Below are 13,368 nucleotides of genomic sequence, written 5' to 3'. Positions count from 1 at the left end.
TAGTGAATTAAATTTATTTTCAAATATTAAAAATTCTTGTGTTCTTGGAATAAATCAACCTGAGAGCAATTATTCATTGTAAATATAGATAGGTATAATTTATCAAAAATAATTTAAAATCTAAAAATTTTAATAAGTAGCCTGTCACTTGGTGTTTTCATATTAATTTTATTTTATTGAAATACATGCATACTTAGTAAAGTACAGAGTTCTTAATTGTATAAGCTGATAAATTTTGACAGATGTATCTGTGTAATCAAAATACTGACCAAGAGATAAAAAGTTTCTTTGCAGGTCTTTCATGACAATGCTCTTCATTCCACCAAAAGCAATCCTGATTTTGATTTTTACCCCATAGATCAATTTTCTATTCTTTATATAAACAGAGCAATAACATACTCTTAGCTGCCTCCTTTTACACAGCATAATTTTTATTAGTGTTACGTGTGGTTGTACACATTAATCATTCATTTTATTTTATCGAATGGCACCCCAGTGAATGAATGTAACAAAATTTGTTTATCCATTATTCTGTAGGATATCTATTTAATTATCTATTTATCTATTGCATTATGAATGAAATATGAATAATAGACATTTAAGTCTTTTGTGAAAAAAATTTTTGAACAGTATGTGAAGAACTGTTAGTAGAATATTTTCCCATAAGGAAGTTATATATCTACCTTTATTAAAAACAAAACAAAACAAAAACTTTGTATCTGTTAAATATTATAGTAGCATTTTGTTCTACCAATTTCAATGTATGACAGATATATTTGCTTTGTATTTTCTCTAATAGTTAGCATTAGTCTTTTCCACTTAGCCAATCTAGAGGCTGTTGTGAAGTGACATTTTATTTTGGTTTTAATTTGCATTTTTCTGATGGTTAGTGATAGTGAACATCATTTTATATCCTTGAACATCCATAGAAACTACATGTTTTTCCCATTTTAATTGAACCATTTATACTGTTATTACTAATTTGTAGGAATATATTTTGCATTCTTAATATAAAAAATATATTGTGTATATTTTCTTCTGGTCTGTGGTTTGATTTCTCATTTTAACAGCATATTTTGATGAAAAAAAAAGATTTCTAAAATCCATATAATATTTTACTTTACTTTAGGTACTTTATTTTCCTTCAATCTACATATTTTTCACCCTCCTCCTCAGTCACAATGATATTCTCATATCTTTTCTTCCAAGAGCTTTAAAGTTTTGTATTTTATATAGTTTGTTTCTTTTGCTTGGTGTTCTTTGAGTTTCCTTGCATCTGTATGTTTATAGTTTTAATCAAATTTAGGTAATCTATAATAATTATTACTTCAAATGATGTTGTATGTCCCTTAAAGAAAAATGGGTACTCCAATTACATATACACATTAAATTGCTTAAAACTGTCACACAGTTTACTATGGTGTTTTCCTAATATTTTTTCCCTTGTGTGATTCCTTTACATAGTTGCTCCAGCCAAGTCTTTTCAGTTCTTCTTCAATGTCTAATCTGGTGTTAATTTCATATAGTATATTTTATACATTAGGTATTGTAGTTCTTATGAGAATTTATGTCTTTTCTATTTTCAATTAAGATTTATAATATATACAATCTTTTTTTCTAGATCAAAGTTCAAGAAACTGTAGTTCACAGACTGAACACAGCTCTCAGCCTCCAGCCCCTTATTAAATGACAGACTTGTGTGTACACAGCCATATTTATTTCTTTATTGTCTATGGGTGCTTTCACACTAGACCTGCAAATCTGAATGGCTGTAATACAGACTGGCCCACAAATTTAATTATTTTAAATCTGGCTCTTAAAAAAGTTTGTTGTCCCAGCTTTTGATTCTGGAACATATGGAATACAATTATAACAATGTTTCAACACCCTCTTCTATCAGTACTATCTGTGTTGTTTCTGGTATGGTTTGATTGATTATTAGTAGTAGTATGAGTCAAATTGTCTTGCTGCTTTGCATGTATGATGATTACTGAATAGATGCTATATGTTGAGATTTTACTTAGTTCAGTACTACTTATTTTTGTACTCATAAATATTTTTGAGATTTCTCCTGGGAAAGCTTAGTTATGAATAGTTTATTTCTTTGGGTTTGTTTCTTCAGTTTTGTTTCTTCTAAGTTTTGCTTTTTTGGAAAAGACATCATTGAATCTAGGTCAATTTAGGCAAAAGCTTTCTGAATATTCTACCTGATGCTTATGAATGTGAGGATTTTCATGCTGGTTAGTGGAAACAGGAGCTATACTCCCTCTTAGAACATTATCTATTTTTCCTGTTCATTCTGATGGCACCTTGGTTTTAAACTTCCACTTATAATATTAAGAAGATGGTTGTTCCTTTAAAGAAAATATACCTTTGTTCTGGCTGCTCTTAAGATATTCCTTTATCTTTCTTTTATTTGAAAGTTTAATCAAGCATGTTTAAGTGTTGATTAGATTTTTCATGTTTTTCTGATTCTTAAACCTGCTGCTTGAAGTCATTTATTAGATTCAGAAAATCCCAGATATTATCAATTTGAATAGTCTTATTTCCTTTGGAACAAAATTCTTAATACATTTTATGATAGAGACACTCTTGACAGTCTTAATGAATGTCTAAGCCACTTCTCAAATTAATATTTTAAATGTGCATTATAAATTACATAATTATACAGGAAACTAATTACATTGAAATAATTATCAACTTAACATAGTATATGTTATTTATTAATAATGTCCTTTATTTAAACTAACAAAAATCTAGCTATGTTTATAAGAACTACTCTAAATAAACTAATGAAGGGCATCATTGTTATCAAGAGATATCTCCAACAACACTAATAATACAAACACATCTCTATTTTCTATTGGCCGCTATTTTCAGGCATTGCAAATAATATTGTTGAATGGTACTTACATTATTCATGGAAGGAAATTTTAAATTTGAGCTAGAGATTAGTGAAAACAAATAACCTGATTTTTCCCATCTCTATTAATTTCCTAGGTAGAGTTGCCATAAAGAATATCACAAACCGCATGGCTTCGAATAACAAAAAAATTATTGCCTCACAGTTCTGGAGGTCAGAAATCTTAAGATGTTTACAGGCTCATATCCCCTCTCCCCACCCTCCCCACACACAAGGTGCTAGGGCAGGTTCTCTTCCAGGCCTCTCTCCTAGCTTCTGGTAGCCTCATGCATTCCTTGGTTTGTAGACAGATGTTCAAATTTATTATTTTTATGAGGACAAGAATTGTAGTAGATCAGGGGCACACCCTCCTCCAGTATGACTTCATCTTTAACTAATTATATCTGCAATGATCCTACTACCATATAAGGTCACACTTTGAAGTACTAGACTTATAACTTCAACATATGGATTTTGAAAGGACACAATCTGAACCATATTAGCATCCAAGAACCCCTGTTCTAGAAAGGATTTACATTTTTTTCCCACCATGAATCTGTACTGACAATGTAAAACCAATCCACTTTTATGAACTGAGTTGTTTCAAAGTCGGATTCATTCAGCCTCACTGAGTCAGTTTAATGCATTGACTCTTTATTCCTTGAGGTAAACGTTCAGGAATACAAACCAAATCCTGGAGCTTAATCGAAGGCAAACATTTCTTCTGTAATCCATTTGATATGATGGCAGAAGTATAAACACCAAGAATTTATTTATTAAAAATTGTTTATTTATTTTTTCACTTCAGTTACCTTCAAAGTACTCTCCATCTGATGCAATACACCTATCAAGATATTTTCCCCACTGCTCAATATAGTGTTCGAACTTGTTGATTTTTATGTCTTTTAGCACTTCTATTTTTTGTTTCACCTCTTCCATACTGGCAAAACATTTCTCCTTGAGGACTTTTTTCATCCAGGGAAACAAAAAAAGAGTAGCTAGGGGCAAAATCACATGAACTGAGAAGGTGGGGCATGGAGGTCATGGCATTTTTGGTCAAAAACAGCTAAACAAACACTCAGCATGGTGTGAGCAGGTGCAATTGTGAATTACCCATCATGAAATAGACACTTTGAAAGAGTCTTTAAAAAAATTCACTGAGGCTGAATGCAGCCTCTCACACCTAGCAGGGTAAGCCTTTACTACAAGAGGCTCATCCTCCAGAAGATAATTCTATTTTGGGGGGATGGGGGGTTCCCACTTGTATACTCCTAATTTGAATGGAATTAAGAATCAAAGAATCTTAACCTCTCAGCTTTCTCCTCTGGATTTTGCAGCTACTTTTAGGAAAAAAAGAATGCCAGATACCAGTCTTAGCTTTCGGTTTTCTACTTGATCTTGGCTTATAGGTTTAAATGCCTTCATATTTCCTTTGCAACTATGATATATTTCCCCATCAGTAGCATTTCTATTTCTACTATTTCTCTATTTCCAGAGACAGAAACCCTCTTGTAACTATTTTGTTACAACTGGATGTATCTCCCAGCACAAAGTAATAGCTTTTCATTGTTTGTCATTATCTTATATTTTTTAGCACTCCATCTGTTTTTATCTTACATTTATTCCATCATTTATATAAGTAATCAGATTTTTCATACTAGGGTTTCTATTAGAAAATGAAGAATCAAAAGTGTGGATGAAAGGATGCAATCACACACACTTTACCATCCAACATCTGACCTGACTTTAGTTTCCCTTCCTTTCTGTCATCTTGGACATTTTTCTAGGCTTATTGATTTGCTTTTTCTCATCTATGGTATGTACCTTGTAAAATTGTGGTGAAATAAGTATATTCAAAAATATATATTTTATTAACATTTTATATGGTTTTATGATTTTATATTATCACATTAATATCTACAGAAATGTCAATTCTATTTACATATTCATTAACAAATTATATTTGAGCATTGATCAGTTTATTCTTTCATTAATAAACATTAATTGGTTACCAAGTACTAATTTAAACATTCGTCTTTTGTTTCAATATACTCATAATTTGACATTTTAAGGCGGAAATAGACAGTATTTTAAATAGACTATTATTAGAGTCAATTTTAAATACTGACACATTTTTTAGACAATTGTTATTATAGCCACTACATTCACTTTACAATATAACAACTCAAGAGCTAGCATCTAAAATATATACATTCTAGACAGGATCCAAGATGGTGAAGGAGTAAGTGGAAGCTACACTAACCTCCTCCCAGGACCAGTCTGGATTTACAACTTAATTTTGGAGAAATCATCTGGAATGATCAACCAAACACTAGCTCGAGAGAAGTCTTAAAACTACGGAGAGAAGAAAAGGCCGCTACATCACAACGTGACCGGTAGGGAGTGCGGAAATGCAGAAGGGCTGGCTGGGCTCCCACGGGTGGCAGCTGAAGGGACTGAGAAACAGCTCAGCAGCCAGGGGTTCCCCCTGAAAGGGGCGGGGTCTAGACACCCCAGCTGGGCTTCCCAGCCTACAGCAACAGAGTGGAAAGTAAAATTGTATCCAGCTGTGAAAAGCAAAAAGCTACAGGGTTTCTTGCTGGCCGGAGAGAAACAGCTAGAGAAAAAGAGCTCTTAAGCGGATCACATACAAAAATATTTTGGCCCCCACTTACCATGGGCTCAAGCAGAGAGAAGGCAGAGAGGACTAGAACTTACGGAAAGTTTGGTGAGGTGGCTTTGAGGGGAGAACTGGGGGAGCAGCTGACTGGGTCCCAGTGCTGACTCATCCCCAGTACTGCAGGCAGACCATTTCCCTCTGAATGGCGACAGCCTGAGGGGAAGCAAAAGCCCTGCCTACAAGAATTAAGCTGCCACACTCTCGGTCCTTAAGCCTGACTGCTAATTACAGATTGAATAGATTAACAACTAAAGAAGACAGACAAAGGCAGTAGATCCCTGGAAGTTTCCAACAGGCTACATAGGGCCAGACTGGTATACGATCTGACGCCACCAGGGGCATATCCAGGAAGTGCAGATCATTCTAAGAAGCAACAACAAACAATAAGAGTCACAAAAATGGGGAGACAGGGAAACAACCCCCCATTGAAAGGAAAGGTAGAATCCCCAGAAAGAGTGCTAAATGAAATAGGGGGGAGCAAACTATAAGATAGAGAATTCAAAACATAGATTATGGAGAAGCTCAATGAGCTCAGTGGAAACTACAAAGACTCCAGGGAAACTACAAGGAACTCCAGAAAAAAATGCAAGGAACTCACTGAGAATTACACCAGCATAAAAAAGGACATAGAAGCTATCAATAAGAGCCAGGAGGAAATGAAGAATACAATCGCTGAATTGAAGAACACAGTAGAAGGAATTAAAAGCAGGCTAGAGGAAGCAGAAAATCAGATCAGTGAGCTGAAGGACAATGTAGACAAAAACTCACAGACAGTGCAACAAAATGAGAAAAGACTGAACAAGACTGAAGAGGTTCTAAGACAGCTGCAGGACAGCATAAAACGTAATAATATCTGTATCATAGGAATTTCAGAAGGGGAAGAAGAGGAGCAAGGGATAGAAAACCTCTTTGAAAAACTAATGACAGAAAACTTCCCTAACATGAGGAGAGAAAGAGTCACGCAAGTCCAGGAAGCACAGAGGGTCCCAATGAAGATGAACCCCAACAGGCCCACTTCAAGACACTTCATAATTAAAATGGCAACACTGAAAGACAAAGAGAGAATCCTAAAAGCAGCAAGAGAAAAACTAATAACATACAAGGGAGCTCCAATAAGGCTATCATCAGATTTCTCAGCAGAAATACTACAAGCCAGAAGGGAACGGCAAAAAATATTCCAAGCAATGAAAAACAAAGGCCTACAACCAAGAATACTCTACCCAGCAAGGCTCTCATTCAAAATGGAAGGTGAAATAAGGAGTTTCCAAGACAAAAGAAGGTTAAAAGAATACACCTCCACCAAACCAGCATTGCAAGAGATGCTAAAGGGTCTGCTTTAAGAAGATGAAGAAACAGAGAGAGACAGAGAGGAACACGAGTACAAAGTGGTAAAATGACAATGAATAAGTACCTATCAGTAATAACCTTAAATGTAAATGGATTAAATGCTTTAAACAAAAGACATAGGGTAGCTGAATGGATTAGAAAGCATGACTTACATATATGCTGTCTACAAGAGACCCATCATAGAACAAACAATCTACACAGGCTGAAAGTGAAGGGATGGAAAAAAAGTATTTCAAGCAAATGCACATAAAAAAAAAAGCTGGGGTAGCAATAGTTATATCAGACAAAACAGATTTCACAGCAAAGGCCATAAAAAGAGACAAAGAAGGGCATTTCATAATACTTAAGGGAAAAATCCATCAAGAAGATATAACCCTTGTAAACATATATGCACCCAACTTAGGAGCACCCAAATATGTAAGGAAAATTTTGAAAGACTCCAAGAAAGATATAGACAGCAACACATTCATAATAGGGGACTTTAATACTCCACTGTCAACAATGGACAGATCTTCGAAGCAAAGAAACACCAAAGATATTGAGGCATTGAACAACACTCTAGACCAAATGGACTTAGTTAACATATATAGAACTTTTCCCCACAAAGAAGCAAAATATACATTGTTCTCAAGTGCACATGAAACATTTTCAAAGATAGACCACATGGTAGGACACAAAACAAGCCTCAACAAATTCAAGAAAATTGAAATTATATCAAGCATCTTCTCAGATCACAATGGCATAAAACTGGAAATCAACCTCAAGGAAAAAACTAAAAAACATTCAAACTCATGGAGAATGAATAACATGCTATTAAATAATGAATGGGTTAACAATGACATCAAGGAAGAAATCAAAAAGTCCTGGAAACCAATGATAATGAACACACAACAACCCAAAACCTATGGGATACAGTGAAAGAAGTTCTGATAGGAAAGTTCATAGCAATACAGGCCTACCTAAGAAGGATAGAAGAATCTCTAATAAAAAACCTAACCCTACAGCTACAAGAACTAGAGGAACAACAATAAACAAAGCCCAGAGCAAGTGGAAGGAAGAAAATCATCAAGATCAGAGCAGAATTAAATGACATAGAGACTAAACAAATAATTCAAAAGCTCAAGAAAAGTAGGAGCTGGTTCTTTAAAAAGATAACAAAATCAAAAAACCTTTAACTAGGCTCATCAAGAAAAAAAGAGAGAAGACCCAAATAAATAAAATCAGAAATGAAAGAGGAGAAATCACAACCGATACCATAGAAATACAAAGTATTGTAAGAAATTATTACGAACAACAGTATGGCAAGAAATTTGACAACCTAGAGAAAATGGAAAAATTCCTGGAAGCATATAATCTTCCAAAATTGAATCAAAAAGAAGCAGAAAGCCTGAATAGATAAATAACAGCTAGTGAAATTGAAGCAGTAATCAAAGAACTCCGGGCACAAAAAAGCCCTGGACCAGATGGCTTGACAGGCGAATTCTACAAAACATTTAGGAAAGAGCTAACTCCTATCCTCCTCAGACTATTCCAAAAAATACAAGAAGAGGGAAGACTCCCAAACTCATTCTATGAAGCTAGTATTACTCTAATTCCAAAACCAGGTCAAGACACAACAAAGAAAGAAAACTACAGGCCAATATCGCTGATGAACATTGATGCTAAAATCCTCAACAAAATATTGGTAAACTGGATCCAGCAACACATTGGAAAGATCATACACCACGATTAAGTGGGATTCATCCCAGGGATGCAAGGGTGATTTAATATTCGCAAATCAATAAAAGTAATACACCACATAAACAAAATGAAAGACAAAAATCACATGATCATATCAATAGATGCAGAAAAAGCACTTGATAAAGTACAACACCCATTTATGATGAAAACTCTCAGCAAAATGGGAATAGAGGGAGCATACCTTAACATAATCAAGGCTATATATGAGAAACCTGAAGCCAACATCATACTCAATGGGCAAAAACTGAGAGCATTCCCCCTGAGTTCAGGAACAAGACAAGGATGTCCGCTCTCTCCACTCCTATTTAACATAGTCTTGGAAGTTCTTGCCACAGCAATCAGACAAGAAAGAGAAATAAAAGGCATCCAAATTGGAAAAGAGCAAGTAAAACTGTCATTATTTGCAGATGACATAATAGTGTACATAGAAAACCCTGCAGACTCCACAAAAAACTACTTGACCTAATAAGTGAATCTGGCAAAATAGCAGGGTACAAAGTCAATATTTAGAAATTGAAGGAATTTTTGTACACCAACAATAAAATATCAGAAATAGAAACTAAAAGAGAAATCCCATTTACCATAGCAACAAGGAAAATAAAATACCTAGGAATAAACTTAACCAAGGAGGTAAAAGACCTGTACTAGAAAACTACATAACACTGAAGAAAGAAATTAAGGAAGATACAAATAAATGGAAGCATATACCATGTTCATAAATGGGAAGAATCAACATCATTAAAATGTCCATACTACCCAAAGCAATTGATAGATTCAATGCAATACCTATTAAAATACCAATGACATTTTTCACAGACCTAGAACAAATACTTCAAAAATTTGTATGGAACCAAAAAAGACCCAGAATAGCCACAGCAATTTGAGGAAGAACAGAGTAAGAGGAATCACAATACCTGATATCAAACTATACTACAAGGCCATGGTAATCAAAACAGTCTGGTACTGGCATAAAAACAGACATATAGATCAATGGAACAGAATAGAGAGCCCAGAAATAAGCCCAGGTTCATATGGTCAACTAATATTTGACAAAGGGGGAAGGAACATCAAATGGAGTGAAAAGAGCCTCTTCAACAAATAGTGTTGTGAGAACTGGACAGGGACATGCAAAAAAATGAAACTAGACCACCAACTTACACAATACACCAGAATAAACTCAGGATGGATCAAAGACTTAAATGTAAGCCATGATACCATAAAAGTGAAAAGAGGAAAACATAGGCAGGAAAATTTCAGATATTCCTTATAGCAACATTTTCATTGATATATCTCCTAAGGCAAGGGAAATAAAGGAAAGAATAAACAATGGGACTACATCAAACTAAAGAGTTTCTGCTCAGCAAAAGAAAACATCAGCAAGATGAAAAGGGAACCAACAGTATGGGAAAATATATTTGCCAATGATATCTCACATAAGGGTTTGATCTCCAAAATATATAAAGGACTCAACACCAAGAAGACAGACAACCCGATTAAAAACTGGGCAAAGGACCTGAACAAACACTTCTCCAAAGAGGACATACAGAGGGTCCATAGACATATGAAACAATGCTCAACATCTCTAGCCATCAGAGAGATACAAATTTTCTTCGGCAGCCGTCCGTCTCGAGAGACGATGGTGTAGCTTCTTAAGAGTCTATCTGCACCGCCGAGAATGGCTGTGCAGTCCGACTCGGGAGTGACACGGTATCTGTCTCCTGCCGTGTTGAATCGACATCTTGCGATGACGCTGGAGTGTCCTCTCCAGTGAAGCTGAAGCTACAGAGCCTGGGCAGGGTGATATGGAGGGTCTGCTGTTGCCCATGCAGCAGACCCCCCCTCTCTTCGCAGCTGAAGTGTCCAAGGGAAAGACGAAGTCAATACAGCTTGGCTTCAGGTGTGCCGCAGGAGTTGCCGGTGTTGACTACAACGTCAAACCGCCTTAGGGACTCCGGCTCCAGATTTTCTGTCGGGGTTTACTCCCTTAGCCTTTCCCCTGAAGAGGTATGCCGCAAGGCAGCGGAGGTTTTTTGGAGTCAGAGTTTTCCTTCTCTGATGTGCCCTGACTGGAAGATCGAACCAGCGACACTTAGCTCACAGGCCGACGCTCAATCCACTGAGCCGAACCAGCCAGGGACAAGATACAAATTAAAACCACAATAAGATACCACCTCACACCAGTCAGAATGGCCATCATCAACAAATCAGCAAACAACTTGTGCTGGCGAGGATGCGGAGAAATGGGAACCCTAGTGCACTGCTGATGGGAATGCAGACTGGTTCAGCCACTGTGGAAAACAGTTTGGAATTTCCTCAAAAAACTAAAAATGGAACTGCCTTTTGAACCACTGATTCCACTGTTAGGACTATATCCAAAAGATCCTGAAACAGCAACTGAAAAGAACGTATGCACCCCTATGTTCATAGCAGCACTATTTACAATAGCCAAGTGCTGGAAACAACTTAAGTGCCCATCTGTAGAGGAGTGGATCAAAAAAACTGTGGTACATCTACACAATGGAATACTATGCAGCAGAAAGAAAGAAGGAACTTCTACCATTTACAACAACATGGATGGAACTAGAGAGAATTATGCTTAGCGAAATAAGCCGGGCAAAGAAAGAAAAATACCATATGATATCACCTAATACAGGACACCAATGAACAACACAAACAAATGAGCAAAATTGAACCAGAGGTATGTAAACAAGGAATAAACTAACAGTAACAAGGTGGGAGGCGGGAGTGAGAGAAGGGGGTAAGAAGGGAAAGGGTCTAGTCAAAGAACATGTATAAATGACCCACAGTCATGGACAGCTGGGTGGGGAAAGGACAGGTGTGTACAGGCAAGAATGAATGCCAGGTATATGGCTCAGCTTCTGTGCCCTAAAGGGAAGACTGAAGGTCACCCTAAATGTTCCTTGCATAAGTTCCAGCAAAGCAGAACTAAAGATCCTAAGTGCAACTGGATGTCTTTCCAATAAGACAGTCCTACAGACTTAGAGACTTGTTTGTGGGTTATGTTACACAAATTAACATGTGTTTTCTGTTTTCATAGAGTATAAGCCTATGATCTCATTACCCGGGTGATTGTCTGTATGTATAGGCCTCACTTAATCTTGTCTGCATTGCTGCCTCCTGAGACTCAATGGTTTGGCTGAACTAAGTGGCTGGGTTGGTGAAGAATGGGGTGGTCTGTGGGCTTCACTTTAAAACTAGTTTCTCTTTTCTATCCTAATGGCTTGGACAGAAACAGCCCAAAGGGAGGTCTGAGAGGGGGGAAACCTAAAATATTTCCCTCAGCCCAAACTAAGTATAATGGGCAAAAGGGTTTTGGACAGGTATGATGTGCCTGGCACACCTTCCTCCAAAGAAGCCCTTTTTTTCCCTAATGTGGGACATTGAAAAATTAATACCTGCCTTTTTCATCTAGTGCTTATGGATTGAATGATGTCTTTTAAACCTGTTGCCAAACTTGTTACCCCCAGAACACAACAAGGACACCAGCTTGTTAAACCAAGCACACCGTTGTCTGGGGAGAGCCAACTGACCTGGAATCTGCACGATCCTTCCCCATGTGGGAAGGCCACCCTCCCCTCCACACCCCCATTCTTATTAGGGATTTCTGGACCCAAGGGTAGGTAGGACGATGACCATGTCCAGCTTGAAGCAGCTAGAGGAGCTTGAGACCTTCACCCATTGTCCTTTATAAGATTATAAAGGGTCTTAAGTATGAGAGGAAGAGATTGTTATTTTTATTGTTTAATTAATTAGTTAATTAATTAATTAATTTTAAAAAAGAAGAAGAAGAAGAATATATGAAAGGGTGAAGTGGGAGAGCTTGTATGTATGACCCATGGGCATGGACTTGGGGGTGATTGCTGGGGGAGGTGGGGTGCTGGGTGGAGGGGAGCAAAGGGGAAAAAATTGGAACTATTGTAACAATATAATCAATAAAATATATATATATTCTAGGAGATATGCTTAGTTTTTTTTTACAATTTTTTGCTTTAACTTGAAAACAGTTGCATAGTTTTATTCTTCTTAGATACAGGAATATGTATAAGATAATAGAAAATGAGGGAGAGAATTAGGTAGAAAATAGAAATCATACCTATCTTTGCAGTTTTTGACATTCAGAAGATAGCCAGCATGATATCCTAGAAACACAAAATATAGAGAGGATTCAAGCTGAGAAGAGAAAGCCCATAACAATCAGAAGAATATAACTGACTTGTCAGATCATTTGAAGGCCTTTTGATCACAAAGATGCCTGAATTTCAGAATCTGGATATGCTGGAGAACAAAATCTGACTCCAAGGTCAGGTTTTATAATGAATTTCTTTAAATAATTTTCTCAAACTTGTAGGTTGAAACTTGTGAGTATTTTAATAGCTGATTAAAAGAATACAAATGTGAAAATTGTCCATTTCTCTCTAGGCATGCATTCTTAAAATCTTACTTTTATGCATAAGCTCTTTTGACTCTGACAGGAGACTATTTTGAGATGTTCTAAACTAAGTTACAGTGGGCCAGAGAGTGTGACAAAGAGACAAAGTGAAGTAATCAGTTAACAGATGTTGCCTGAAACTAACAACAACAACAAAAAACCCTCATATTAAGAATGCTTGTTGGAACTTTTAACCAACTTTTAGGAAGGTATCTACCAGATGTCACCACGTTCCGTTCATGCATAAAC

Source organism: Furipterus horrens, unplaced genomic scaffold (genome assembly GCF_987537825.1).
Source record: "Furipterus horrens unplaced genomic scaffold, mFurHor1.1.pri manual_scaffold_9, whole genome shotgun sequence".
Classification (NCBI taxonomy): Eukaryota; Metazoa; Chordata; class Mammalia; order Chiroptera; family Furipteridae; genus Furipterus; species Furipterus horrens.
Note: the sequence above shows the minus strand (reverse complement) of the source record.